The sequence below is a fragment of the Mycteria americana genome, chromosome 12, assembly GCF_035582795.1.
Source record: "Mycteria americana isolate JAX WOST 10 ecotype Jacksonville Zoo and Gardens chromosome 12, USCA_MyAme_1.0, whole genome shotgun sequence".
Taxonomy (NCBI): Eukaryota; Metazoa; Chordata; class Aves; order Ciconiiformes; family Ciconiidae; genus Mycteria; species Mycteria americana.
The window spans coordinates 19,146,144-19,159,565 of record NC_134376.1 but is presented as its reverse complement, the minus strand read 5'-3'; the positions used below and the strand labels follow the sequence as shown (position 1 = coordinate 19,159,565).

At 53.6% G+C, this 13,422-nt stretch overlaps 1 protein-coding gene across 2 annotated transcripts in view; it reads right to left on the bottom strand.

Moving 5' to 3' along the window:
• The window catches only part of LOC142416257 (ankyrin repeat and fibronectin type-III domain-containing protein 1-like), a 257,068-nt gene that overhangs the window by 215,586 nt on the left and 28,060 nt on the right, over window positions 1-13,422 (bottom strand). The gene's annotated exons all lie outside the window — the stretch shown is intronic.

Below are 13,422 nucleotides of genomic sequence, written 5' to 3'. Positions count from 1 at the left end.
AAAATATTTAAAGCCCCCATCGGGCAGAACAAAGACAATTACACAGATGGTCAATGCCACCGAAATGAGAAGTTGCATATCAAGACTCCTCACCCGAGATGATCTCCACTGCCATTCACCTCCGAGCCACCACTTTCCCTGCTCAGATCCTCACCATATAGTGAGTAGTGAAAGACCTCTAATCAAAGGGCTGCTCAGGGGACAGACATCAGGTCTTCAAGCCCCGGGACCTCAGTGATACCTACAGTCCCCGGCAGAGCAGGGAAGTTGACGGGATCAGTTGTGGCCTCACGGGGCAGCTGCACGCCGGGCTCCCGGGAAGTCCCCCATCTTCCAGCACAAGCCGCAGCACTGCAGGTCAGTCTGCACAAGCTCTGAGGAACCTCACTGCTTCCAGACCTCTCTTCCACACGCTCATGTTACGCTCATGCTGTGAACACATGGTCCAAGCCCAACATTGCAACCTTGTATGGTATGACGGAGGTTTCTACTGCTGGGGAAAAATGAGGAAAAAGGGGGAGGGAGACCCTGCCGGCACATTGCATGCTCTTCCCACATCAGCTTTTCCCAGCTGGTGCCTTATTCCTACCTTAACCTTGCTGCTGCTGCCATCAGTGGATGCTGCCATGCTACTGGCAGAGGGAAAGGAAACCCTGGGGAGGTGTCTGGGCAGTCACTCACCTGGGAACAGAAATTGTAACCTTTGGGACAGAAAACTCAAAACAGCATCAGCAGAAACGTGCCATGTGGCCCTGGGATGAGTCAGCTGAGCTGGTCTGGTGTGAACCAAAAACCAATCTAGTCCACCCACACTCCCTCAGCACTCACTAATGGGGTGAGCTGACTCATCCCAGGGCCACACAACCGCTGGACCTGACACAAGGGTGGCAGAGGGAGGTGGCTCAGTCCAGGGGCATGGGGGTCTGAACCTTTCCCCAGCACCCACCAGACGATGCACAATGTGAAGCTGTACCCTGAAGAGTTGTGGGGGGACACAGCACGCCAGCCCTTGCAAAGTGTCCTAGGATCCTGCCAGAGCCTGGACCCCATGAGGAAAGGCAGCGTAACGACATTTCCTGCATATCTGGGACAGCTGGATAACGAAGAACATTAAAAAACCCAAACATTTAAGTGCTAATTGGCCACAGGGTTCGGCCAAGGGTGTTTCTGCCAAACAGTCAGGGTCAAGGATCCACTGGATTTCTACCATAATTCAACACCCTCCCCCAAAGAGACTGTAAGGCAACACCTTTTACGAACACCCCCACTGGGGTACATCAAGGTGTGCTCCGACACAGGGGTAGCACAGGGGGAAGCCAGTGAGCAGAGCATGTTACCTGCAGCATGGAGGAAGAAGGTCCAGTACCGCAGCCACACCTCACAGCAGCAAAGCCCCCCAAATCTCCAACCCCATGATGCCAATATGGTAAGAAAAATAGCTCTCAGCAAGTGCTCTGCACAGCCACTGCTGGGAAACAACCAACAGGTGGGAAATATACCTTTTGCTTAAAAGATAAAGCAATTTGGAAATTGAAACTTCTTCACCAGTTACCAGCCACCATGGGAGAGGAGATGGTGGGGCACAAGGCACTGAGGTCAACGGTTCTTCATGTCAAATACCTAAAAACCAGCATCATAAGGGTGTCCAACAGGACAGGCGACTTAGTACATCTCCTGCATGTACTACTGCTGCGCATCAACATATACACATACTTGTGTCACATACTTGTTGTCTTAAGCTAAAACGCCAAGCAGCCCTCAAAGCAGCACATCCCTTAACACCCCAAAGGGGGGAAAAAAAGCTTGAAATACACCACAGAGAGGTCTGTTCATCACATTCCCATGAACCTTATCGCAGCCACAACGTGCACCTCCGCACGAGCAGAGATGCCCCCAGCACCATCACACCTCAGCCGTGTTTCTCAGTGCATGGCACAGGACACAGCAGCACGTTACCTGTGGGGTTGAGCAGCTTCACCTTCCCATCCAGCAACTGGCAGTGGCCAGGAAGCCTCTGCTGGCACCTCTGGCAGGTCCGTGAGCTGCGTCACAGCCTCCCAAACACCGACGAGCCCCAACCGACGTGTCCGCTTCACCCTGGGCAGGACTGCAGGATCTCTCATTGCCTGATGCTTGCAAAAGCAATAGGTGGGAGTCATAGGGAACATCATGACAGCACAACAGCAAACCCGAGCTCCCTGCTTCCTTCTCAGGTCCGAGTTCCCAAACCTCAGACAACGCAGAACAGCAGATGAACTAAGTGGGGCAGAGACCAGTCCCTTTGGCCACAGGCCCTGGGGAATTGCCTCGGACGTCATCTTCGCCAGGCTGCCGGAGGCAGGCAGAGCTCAGTGGTGCAGCTCAGCATTGTGCAACCCCCAAATGATTAAAATCAGGATATGCCCCCTCTCACAGGCCTGGAGGCAAAACTCAGGGTGCTGTTTTCCTTTCCAGGTGGGGCTCAGAAAGGTCTCTTGGGCTACTTCTCTGCTGCATGGTTATCCCAGGCCCCAGCAGCTCCCCTCACAAAGGGCTGCTCCTGTGTGACAGGCTGCCCCAGCTTTGGGGGCATAGGAGAGATTTCCCCAGCTGTGACATCAGGAAAAGAGGGAAAACAAGAAAAAGAAGGGAAAAAAGGAAGATTGCATCTTACTCCATGCTGTCCCCATGCTGGATGCCTCTACCTTTGTCCCCAGCTTGCTGGCAGCAGCCCTCTGCACTCTGAACCAACCCTTTTGTCACACCACAGTCGCATCCGCTGTCAGACCCCCAAACCCATCTCAGCCTCCACTTCCAGCAGAAGGAGCAAGCGCCTCTGTGAGCCCCCAACCTGCTATCCATGAATGTGCCAGCTGGTACCTGGGGCACACAGGGAAAACCCCTCACTCCCCAAATCCCCAAAAGAAATTCTGAAAGTAGTCATGACTCCACCAAAACCAGGAGCCCTCATCATTCTCTTCAGAGTCTTCCTAGAGCACCTGGAGTCTGACCACGGCAGCCCTCTGCCAATACATAAAAAGCAAAAACTGAACCTGGGTAGACACAGTTTAAAAGCTGAAGCTGATGAGTTCCCCTAGTGCAGCGTGGCCTCACGTGGCTCATCTCCACTGGTCCCACAACAGCTCTGCCCTCAGCTCAGGTCCAGGCAGCATCCCCACGGGATGCCTGGTGCAGCAGTTTTGGGATGCTCAGCAAACCCCTGGGGTTTCTTTGCATCAGCTGCTGCAGAGCACAGACAGAGCAGGGCCACGCAGCACGGGTGACCAGCACCCACAGTGGCCACGGGCCACCCTGTGTTGCTCTGCAGCATTCAAGCTGCAAGGAACAATCTGGTACTTTTTTACTCTAACAGCCCCAGGCTCTGCCCAAGCTGGGTGATGTTTCCAACTCAGATGTTTCCAGTCGTTTTCCAAACAAAGCCAAGTTTTTCCTCCATCTGCAGTGAAACACGTGCTCCCCTCTGCTACGGGGAGCATGGCAGGACCAGGCACCGCAGTGGTACGCGGCAAGCCATGCCCTGGGCCTCCTTGCTGGCTCCACCAAGGGATATGGCTACAAACAGAGTGGGATTGGGCTGGAGAGGTCAAGGGTTGGTGTTTTGCTTGGTGCTTGCAGCAGGGTGTCCCACCAGCTGCTGCTGTGAAAGATCTCCCAGCCTGTGTGGGCAGGTTTTGGCAATGCTGCACGCAGCCCATGGGGTGACCAGGCAGGAATGCTGCTGAGCAAGGCCGACCTCCTGGTCCCCACACCAGCGGGTTAAAGCAGGAATGATGCACCAGGGAAGGATCCTCTCACCCTGCAGGAGGGACAGTCATGGAGCCAGCATGACCCACATCCTCCCCAGCACACTGCAAATGGCTTGGGATCTCTCCTGCCACCCCCAGGGATGCGGAGCAGGCACTCCACATACGCTTTTGGGAAGAAAAAATATTTTTAAAAAAATCAGGTAACATCCTTACAGGAAAACACATTTTAAAAGGTCACTCTGCATCTAGTGCATGGAGCAGAAAAAATTTAAAACAAGCAGTGAAGGTGGGAATTACCAGAGGACGTCAAATAGGCCACATTCTCACTATCCACATCTGCTGGCAGGCCAATATTGGCCAAGATACACGGGGATGTGAGCTGCGATCAGAGCAGCCAGACCTGTGAAAGCCTCATGGATGAATGCACTTGTAACAGCACAAGAAGCCCCACAGGGCTCAGGAATAAGATTAACTGATAATAGGGCAGCTCTGGCAATTTGAGCAGCTTTCACATTACAGTCATTTCAGCCCAGAGGACTGGGGTGTTGATGTCTGTACCAAGCATCACCAGTGGGGCTGGTCTGCCACATCGGGTACCACTGCTTATGAGATCTGGTCATGGCCCAAATCTCTGTGAATCACCTCGAGAAATGGGCAGTGAGATCAGCCTTGGAGCAGGATAAGGGATGGGGCTCTCCTGGCCCCGGACTAGGTCCTGGCATCCCAAGAGCCCAGCCACACGAGCACACAGAGATGCTGAGAACTAACACCTTTTCAAACCACCAAGATGCACATAAATGTGGATAACAAAAATTTAAAAGTTACAAATAAATAAAACAAAGATGCAAACCATCTTCTTCATCAACAGACAGGCCTCATGCAGAACTACAGCTACAGGAGCTAAGCTCTGCAAGTCCAGGCTGAATATACCTTCTTCCAGCCTCCCAAATCTGAAGATGTCCCAGCCATCCTCAACCCCCTCTTCTCAGGTAAGCTGCACCCCATGGCTGAACTCTGTCTGATTTGCAGATGTGTCTTTGTTACCTGCCTACTATGTGCAGAGGAACAGAAGGGGAGATTATACCATATTAAGGTACACCCCAGGCACTAGCTTCAAGTCTTTGATTTACTCTTTTACAGGTCACTGTCTCTGTAAATGTATATCAAAGGCAATTGCCAGCACAGTCAACAGCTGCACTGGTGGTTGAGCATGAAAAATGAACGAGGCTTTCCTCCCAAATTACTTCTGCCTTGCAGAGAGGGCTGTGAGGACAGAAAGAGGGGAGAAGGAGGAAGAAAAGGTCAGAGCAAGCAAGGGCACACAGCAGAAAGCAACATAAAAGTCAATTCAGCAAAAGTAGGATGGGGCAGTGTGAGCCGGATCAGCACAGCCCTCTCCCTCCCCTGCCCAGGGAGCAGTGCAGGCAGCATCAGGCTCAGCAATGCACCAGCTGATTTTCAAAGGCCTTTTATTAAAAAAAAGCTACCCAAAACAACAGTCAGCAACCCTGAAACTCTTAAGAAAATGGGGCAAGCAGGGATTTTTGAGGATGGGAAGAAAATAAATCAAAGGCAGAAGTGACCTGCTGAACAGAGTTGTTGGTAGCAGTCCTGCAACACCACATTTCCATTCCTAGGCAGTTTATTTCACGCTGCACAGACCCCAGCTGACATGACCCGAGCACACACAGCATGGAGAGGAACCTGCCTTCCCTGGCACACAACAGATGTGGCATTACAGCAAAGGACAGCGAGAAAGCAGAGGAGCAACACAGCCCTTTGCCACCCCAGCTCCCCTCCAAAGGCTCTGACTGCGCCAGCTCCAGCCACTCCGAAGGGTAAAGCCTCCGGGGCAGCATTAGGGTTGTGTAAGAGATCAGTAGCAAATGCACGGAGTCTGAGCGTGCTCCCTTAGCAGCTTGCTGGATTAAAGATTTAATGCAATGTGTCCCTCTGGAAGAAATTACACAGGCTATTAAGAAAGATGCGCCTCTCATCTGATGAAATCCAGCAATCATTGCAGCAATACGTGCAAACTAAATAGGCTCTGTAGAGCAAAGGGAAAGTGGCAGTTGTTCTCGTGAGCCCTTTCTGGATAGAGGAACCAATGGGTAAAGCAGCAGCTCTATTAGCAGTAAAGCGAATGTGCAGACACAGCCATACCGTGCCTGCAGAGAGCGAGACGGTCCCTGCTTCCACGGGAAGAAGTAAAACAACGCTCAGCAGCAATCACTTGCTGTTTCCCACCGGTATGGCTCGCAAGGCCGCTGGAGCGGGGCGAACAGCCGCAGGCCAGGAGCAGCAGGAGACCTTTGACACCTCACGGGGACTTGCTTTCCAGAAAACAGTGAGGGACACACCAGTCCCGCCCGAGGTGGCAGCACCTTGGCACTTTGGGAATACAAAGTATTAGCTACTGCTTCTCCTGACACACAAGCAGGAATTAACCCCGGCTTCCTCACCCAGGGCCAACAGGACCCGAGGAGCACAGGCTGTCACAGCAACAGGAACACCATATGCTAAAGCACCTTACTACTTTTTGGGGATAACTACAGTTTAATACAGCATTATTCAGGTTGTAGCAACTGCCTCTTTCTAAGCTGCAGTGTTGTGCTGCGGACAGCAGCACTGGTTACATTAAATTCAGCTCCAACATTCCCTCCAAGTATTCAGCAGCTTCGCCACAACAGAGCGTGATCAGTAAAACATCAGACTTGACCAAAGGAAACAGACACAGGGAAAGAGCTCGTGTAGCAGAGCTCGGATTAGTATCCAGAGAGCCCTTTTGTATAGCAAAACCATCCATGCAGCAAGATGCACCTGGAGATAATATTCCCAGGGATCCTGAGCTGAGATCCCTGAACTCATTCAGCGTGGACCACAGATGCACGGGGAGTTCCCAGGTCCTGAGTGTGACCCACAGCGTTAGCCACAAAAGGGCAGCCACCTGCACGCCTGGCACTGCTGTGCTGCTCTCTGGACTCACAGCTGCGGATTCCCACTCCTTTCTGAGGGGACCCATTGGTTTGGATGCTGTGCCAGGCTCCACACCACAGAGAAACAGGTACCTCCACAAACATGCAGGGCAGGCAAGCGTCAGGTCTCCGCAGAGCTCCCCCATCCTCCCCCCAGCAAGCGTGGACACACATGGGATAACACCCCGCTGCAGTGAACCTCTTTGGTGGTGTTGGCTTCCCACATGCTGCATGCACCTCGAAGAAAGGTGCTTGAAGCAACTCCCCCCAACATCTTCACTGCCGTAGCGCTTTGCTCCCTGGAAAGGTCATTCAACAGTCTCAGCCTGGCTCTGGGAACATCTCGTGCAGCCAAGCGCTACTCTGCGGTGTCGGTCCCCGTGGTCTGCCACAGGCCTGGGCTCAATTCCATAAATGCAGCCCAGCAGCCTGGCACGTACATTATAAGGTACACACAACTGTGCATTAAATCAGAAAAGTTTCCATGACAGTCCTGCATGCTGACCTACAACAGAGGTGTTGCACCAGTAGGGCCCTGCTTCATGGACCATCCTTCACTCATTTTCCCCCCGCTGCCCTGCTCCAATCTTCCCAGCTTCCCATTGCAGGGTGAAGCCGAGCTACTCACATACCCTCCCAACCCTTCCTCACCCCCTTTAAACTCCTCACGGCTCAGGAGCTTGTGTAAAAGCTCCTGCAGGACCTAGCTGAAGGTGGACTTACAGAAGGAAATAGAAGCTAAAATTCATAGTTGCTCTGACCAAAGCAAGGATGCCCACAGATTTCCAAAACTTCAGTGGCAAGAAAAGTTGGACAAGTTGGAAAACGGAGATGCCCGTGGACTGCCTGAGAAGACGACTTGGTTTCAAATGGCAACTCTTGTAGTCTGTGCAGGAGGCACGGGCAGACTGCATGGCACTGCACCCGAGCTGGACCTTTGGGGGAGCAGGGTGACAGCAGTTGCTTACCAGCATCCCCTGGTTTCCCCACCCAGCACCTGCAAAGCTCACAGGGGGCTGCTGCAGGCAGAGCACTCCTTAGCTCCTGTGTTGTTCTGCTACGAGCACCAGCTGTGGCTCCAGCAGAGAAACACCCTCTCCAAAGCCATGGTGCCTGCCCTGCCGCGCGGCGTTCTGCCCACACGCCCTGTGAAAATGGCCAATTTTGGGGGTGAGCTTCAGCAGTCGGGTCACTGCAGCCCGGCAAGCCAGCGCCAGCAGCTGCACGCTTCTGCTCTGCCCACAGTATTTATTAGCTAAACGTGTCAGCTTGAACACTGGTGCTTTTTGGCAGCTCCCTTCAGTCTAGGAGTGAGCCCACAGACAGATCCCACAGCTCAGCTGGTGAGCAGCTACTTGCAGGTTATTAATGAAATCATTTGGCAGAACCATAGCAATAAACAGTAAAACACAAGCAAAAAAGCATTACAGTTACTACCAGCAAACCTGCCAGTTCACAACAGGTCGGGGAAACAAAAGTTTCAGGTATTGCCTTCTAAAAAGCGGGTTTACAGGACCCCATCGTGGCCCAGGCTCCTGCTGGCACAACCACGCCTCTCATGGGTACAAAGGTGTCCAGAGCAAATGCTGCCTCCTGCCAAAACTCCTTACGCAGAGGAACATACAGCAGCAAAACCACTCTGCATAAGCACTCTCCCGAGGAACACGCGTTCGCTCCAGGCGCTTTATGGCAGAGCTACAGCCGGTCCAGCGAGGCTGCAAGTTGCACCCTCATCTTCCCACAACTGCAGCGAGGGGCCAAGCACTCAAGTAAACCCACAGTGATACAGGCTGGGACCAAAAGCACCAACTGCACTGTCCGACGTACCCGCACTGCTGCTGCCGACAGCCTCTTAACCATGTTTCCTCGCCAAACACCATAGGAAAAGCAGAGGAGCACATAAAGGAAAGAAACTGCCAACCTGCCCTTATTTTGCTGTTAAACAGGGAATCCACTTTCACCAGCACATCAAGAGCCTGTGGAGATCAAGGAAATATATTCCTTTATACACTCTCCAGGGCACGTAGCTATTTGCAACCTGAAAAATAGTTGCTGCCACTGCACATCTGAGGAATTATCGTGAGCACAACAGCATAGCTTTAAAGGAACGAGTACTACCCAAACTGCAGTTTGTTGCACACTCCCTCCAAAGTGGCCCCGGATGGGCCAGCGAGCGGGATGCAGGCACGGCTGCAGGGAGGGCCAGCAGCATCCCACCCACAGGGACAGAGGCCGAGGATCCCCCAAGCCCCAGCACTATCACCAGACCTCTGCAGATCTACTGCTGATGTAGTCTATCAGGAGCTGGTGGAAGGCCGGGACTTACGTAAAGTTGATAAGGGGGATTCGGACTGGAATGTGGAAGGTCTAATCAAGAATTACTGTCCTTGGGAGTAAAGCACATCCTGGAGAAATATGTAAGCTAATTAAGATGTTTTGGGAACCATCTGAAACTACTAGTAGAAGTGTGATAAGAAGCACCCTCACGCGAACTATCCTCATTATAATACTAAAAGTCACACCCCTTAAGCTGGAGACCCCGGCCCAAGCAGAGACCCCTCACCTTTGAGGATGCGCAGAATATTAAAGTAGTACTGTAGCTTTAAGAGTAAGACAAGAAAATGTAGACCAATAGAAAACTGCTTTGCATAATTACTTATGCATATGCATAACTAGACTGTATAAATACTGTACCTGCATGACCAAACTTTGTGCTAGCTTTGTGGAGCTACCGCCTAGCACCCATCTCTGCACAGACATGAAATAAAAATACCTCTGCCCGGTGTGTTTATTGGCGTCTTGTACACTGGGTGAACGACCTCACATTTGTGGGATGACACTGACAGCCCTTCTCCGGGGGACGCCACAGACCCCTGCAGCCAAGGCCCTCTGTGCAAGCCCTGGCCAAGGCAGAGGTGCCCACCCCGAGCAGGGACGCTGAGCAACGATGCAGCTGATGCGGGGCCTCGGGGACATCAGTCACAGTGACTTCCAGGAAGGAAGAACAGCAGCACAAGCTGAAAACTTGTCACTGAAGACCACGAGGCTGGAATTTGGTTTCCTGCTTAACGGAGTGAAAACAAGCAAAGGACCAGAGCAGCGCACAGAAATGCATCATGATGTGCTCCCCAATACGCACCTGTGCGGCAGCTGTGCCCAGTCCAGGGTGAGCGCTACGGCAGGGGCTCCCTGGGGAAGGGCCAGCACCCGTCCCCCAGCCGGGCACCCTGGGCTAGCGGGTGCCCAGCTTGCCTGCAGACTTGGGAGCAGACACTACCCTCCCTCCCCATACTCACTGAATAATTAATCCTCCAGAAATCAGTCAAGTCTTTAACTAAGCCAGCTCAGCAAATGCAGTGAGGAATTTCTAGGTCAGAACTACAAAGAGGGCTGGGGGGAAAAAAAAAAAAAAAAGGAAAGAAAAAAGAGCTTAGGGCTCTGTCTCCTGTTCATTTCCAAGGAATTAGCACCCTGCTCTGCCTTGCCCAGCCAGGGCCAGCACCTCCAAAGCAAGAGCGTGGATGAGAATCACACCTGCTGCCTTCTGACATCACCAAAGAGCAAATTTTTGTGCAAAGCATCTCTCCATCTCACATAGTTCATTTTCCAAAGCAGAGGGGAAAACACCTTATTACAATTCTATTTGTTATGTCCCTCCCGCTTCACTGCCTTTGACGTCTTAACTGCCATCTTCTGCAGAGGGTTTTTTTTTCCCTTTTCCCAAAGCTGTAACCCAGGGATGAAGCACACAGGAAAAGCCCCAGGAGCTTTTCCTGTCACATTTCACAGCACCAGCAAGCACGACCAGCCCTCCGTGAAGGCCCTCTCGGCCCACTCATGCGGTACCGTCTATCGCCGGGCCCGACGGCACAAGGGGCAGGCAGGTTTTCCAGCCGCGTGCCCTGCCAAGGGACAGCAGCAGGCACCGCAGGGCGCCGGGTGACAGATGCTCCCTTTGGGAAAGCCGTACCTGATGCGCGAAAAGCACGAGGTCTGTCCTCCCGGGAGACAGCCCTTGTGAAAACGGCCAGGAATTGTTTAAGAAGGTGGATCTTCCCTGAGACAGAGACAGGTATTTGGCCACCCAAAATGAGCTGGGACTGTGGGAAGAGCACACAGAGCTGGGGTGCAAGGAGGGTACCGGGGGCCAGGACAGGGCGGGAGGGCTGAGCCGCGCAGGGGAGGGGGTACCAGCCGCGCACCCCGCTCCTGCAGGTGCCGGAGCCGAGCCGAGCGGAGCCGGGCGAGCAGCGGTGCCGCACTGCCCTCTCGCGTCCCCCACCCACGCACCGCGGGGACCCGGCCCGCAGCAGCCCCAGCCTCCTGCTCCGCTATTCCCCGCCGTGCTGCCCTCCTCGCCTCCCACCCGCATCTGGGAAGCAGGGGGGCTGCGTGGGGTATCAGAGACAGGGTCAGCGCTTGCAGTGTCCCACCTCTCGGCGAAAGAGTTCAGCCAGAAATTCCAGTGTGGGAGCATGGAAGAGGGGGCAGAGGACCCTAGTGACAGCTGCCGGACCCCCGCCGGCTGTCCCCACGCAGCCGGGATGCACAGGAAGGAAACAGACTCCTGCCAACAACCTAGGGTGGAGGGACCCGTGGAAACCTGTTCTCCCCCTTGCTCACACACGTTAAAACCACCCTGACCACCATTACTGCAACCCTCTGGGCAACAGGTCCAGCCCCGAGGAGGTGTTCACAAGCAGACCCAAAGAGGGAGGGCAGCAGGAACCGGGCAAGGGAAACAGCCCGTGCTGCACCCACCTCCTACTCCACTGCTTTGTGCGACCTCTTCTCGCACCAGTAACAAAGACGGCATCCTCCACAGGCAGCCTGCTCAGAAGCTCTCCGTAACATCACACCACCTTATTCCTCCCTTCAGGTTAACCTGCTAGGCACCCTTCAGTCCATACTTGCATTCGGAGAACAGGCTGCACACAGTTGCCACATCCACCACCAAGCTCCCGTCCCAGCTCTGGCACCTCCAGCTCATCCCTTCACTACTCACGGGTTGTTTTTTCCAACTTCTTCTGCATTTTCAGACAGACATGGACAAACAGAGCCCAGAGGAGGGCAGGGAGTTAGGGAACAGCAGTGCAGAGGGTTGGTCCCTCTACCTGGTGGGCCACAAACCCCTCAAGGGGCTCCATCCCTCTATCCCATGGCAAGAGCACCAAAGCCCTGCTGGAGTGGGGATAGCCAGCACCCCTTTCTCTCACCCACATGGCTGAAGTGCACATGGCAAAGGCTGAGGTCAGTGCATCTCCATCTGACCAGGACCCTGTGCCCTTTGGATGAATCCTCCTCCCCGCTCCGAGAAGGCGGACACCCAGGAGACAGATCCCTGCAGGAGCAAGGGGACCACCTGGGACAGACAGGCAGCAGGACTGGACCCGACACAACAGCTTTGTGCCGCGCCAGCACTGCCGAGCTCGTGGGGGTGCTGGGGACCCAGAGCAGCCCAAGGCGGCAGCAAGGCGGCGGGGGGCACAGCAAGCACAGCCTGCCTGTCCCCCTAGGCGAGGCGGGGGCGGCCACAAACAATCCCAGCATTGAGGGGCTGCTCGCTCCAGCCCATCTGCAGCTCCGTGAGCCTGTGGTGGACAAAGCCAACGTTAGCCGATGGCGAGCCCTGCCAAGGCGGGGGAAACAAACCGGCCTTTGTATCTGCAAAGGAAAAGTTAGCTTTGGGGAAAAGACTAGATAGCTCAACAACCGGAGTCTGTGCTTTGGCTGCTTTTCACTTGGATGTTTCTAATCCACGTGCAGATGACAGCAGAAGTCTCCAACAATCCCTTTCTCTTGCCTACCCCACACGAGACGACCTGGGGGTCCCACCGCAGATGCTCCCTCGTGCAAGGGCCTTCAGCACACAGCACCAGTCCACGAACACACACTCATAGCAACAGGAAGGCTGAGCCAACAGGGGTTTGACCCATCCCAGCTTAAATCTATTTATCACCCATGTTTTTATTTTGCCCCCAGACCAGCAGAGAGCTGGGGCTCAAAAGCATTCCTCCACAGAGGTAAGCCAAGCAGGGTCTGCACTTCCGCCCTTGGACCTGGCCCATCCTGTCTCCTCCCAGCACTTGAACTTCACGTCCGTGCCGGCAACAATTTCCATATGCAGAAAAACAAACCCCCAAGGACAACAGGTTTTCTCCCATTTCCTCCCTTCCCCAGCTCCAGGACCAGACCAGCCCTCCTGCCTGCAGCGAGGCAGTGGCCAACTATCCTCGCTCGTGCCTGCAGCACAGACCAGCACGTGTGCTGTGCTTACCTCCACAGCCATGCGATCACTCTCAGGTGATCTCAGCACAGATTTTAAAGGTGGGAAGCATTTAAAGGTGGCCACTAATGGCTTCTGCGCAGCCAGGACAGCCCAGCCCAGAACACGCTTCCCAGGGGAACCTCCCTGAAAAGGCAAATCTTCCCCACAACTTAATGGGAAAAACAAGACCAGATATAAAGGGAATCAGGAAGAATTTTTTTCTTTACACAGCACTCACACTGGAAAGCTGACATAATGGACTGAGATTAAATATACGTATTTAACCACTGCTGCAGTGAAACTGTCAGGTTTGACAGTATTTACCAGGTTTTCACTACCGGTACAAACCCTGTAATTCACACCTTCCTTAGTCACAGCTAGTTCACATTGCATTACTCCAATTAAAAAATAAAACACTTGCCCAGCACTCCCC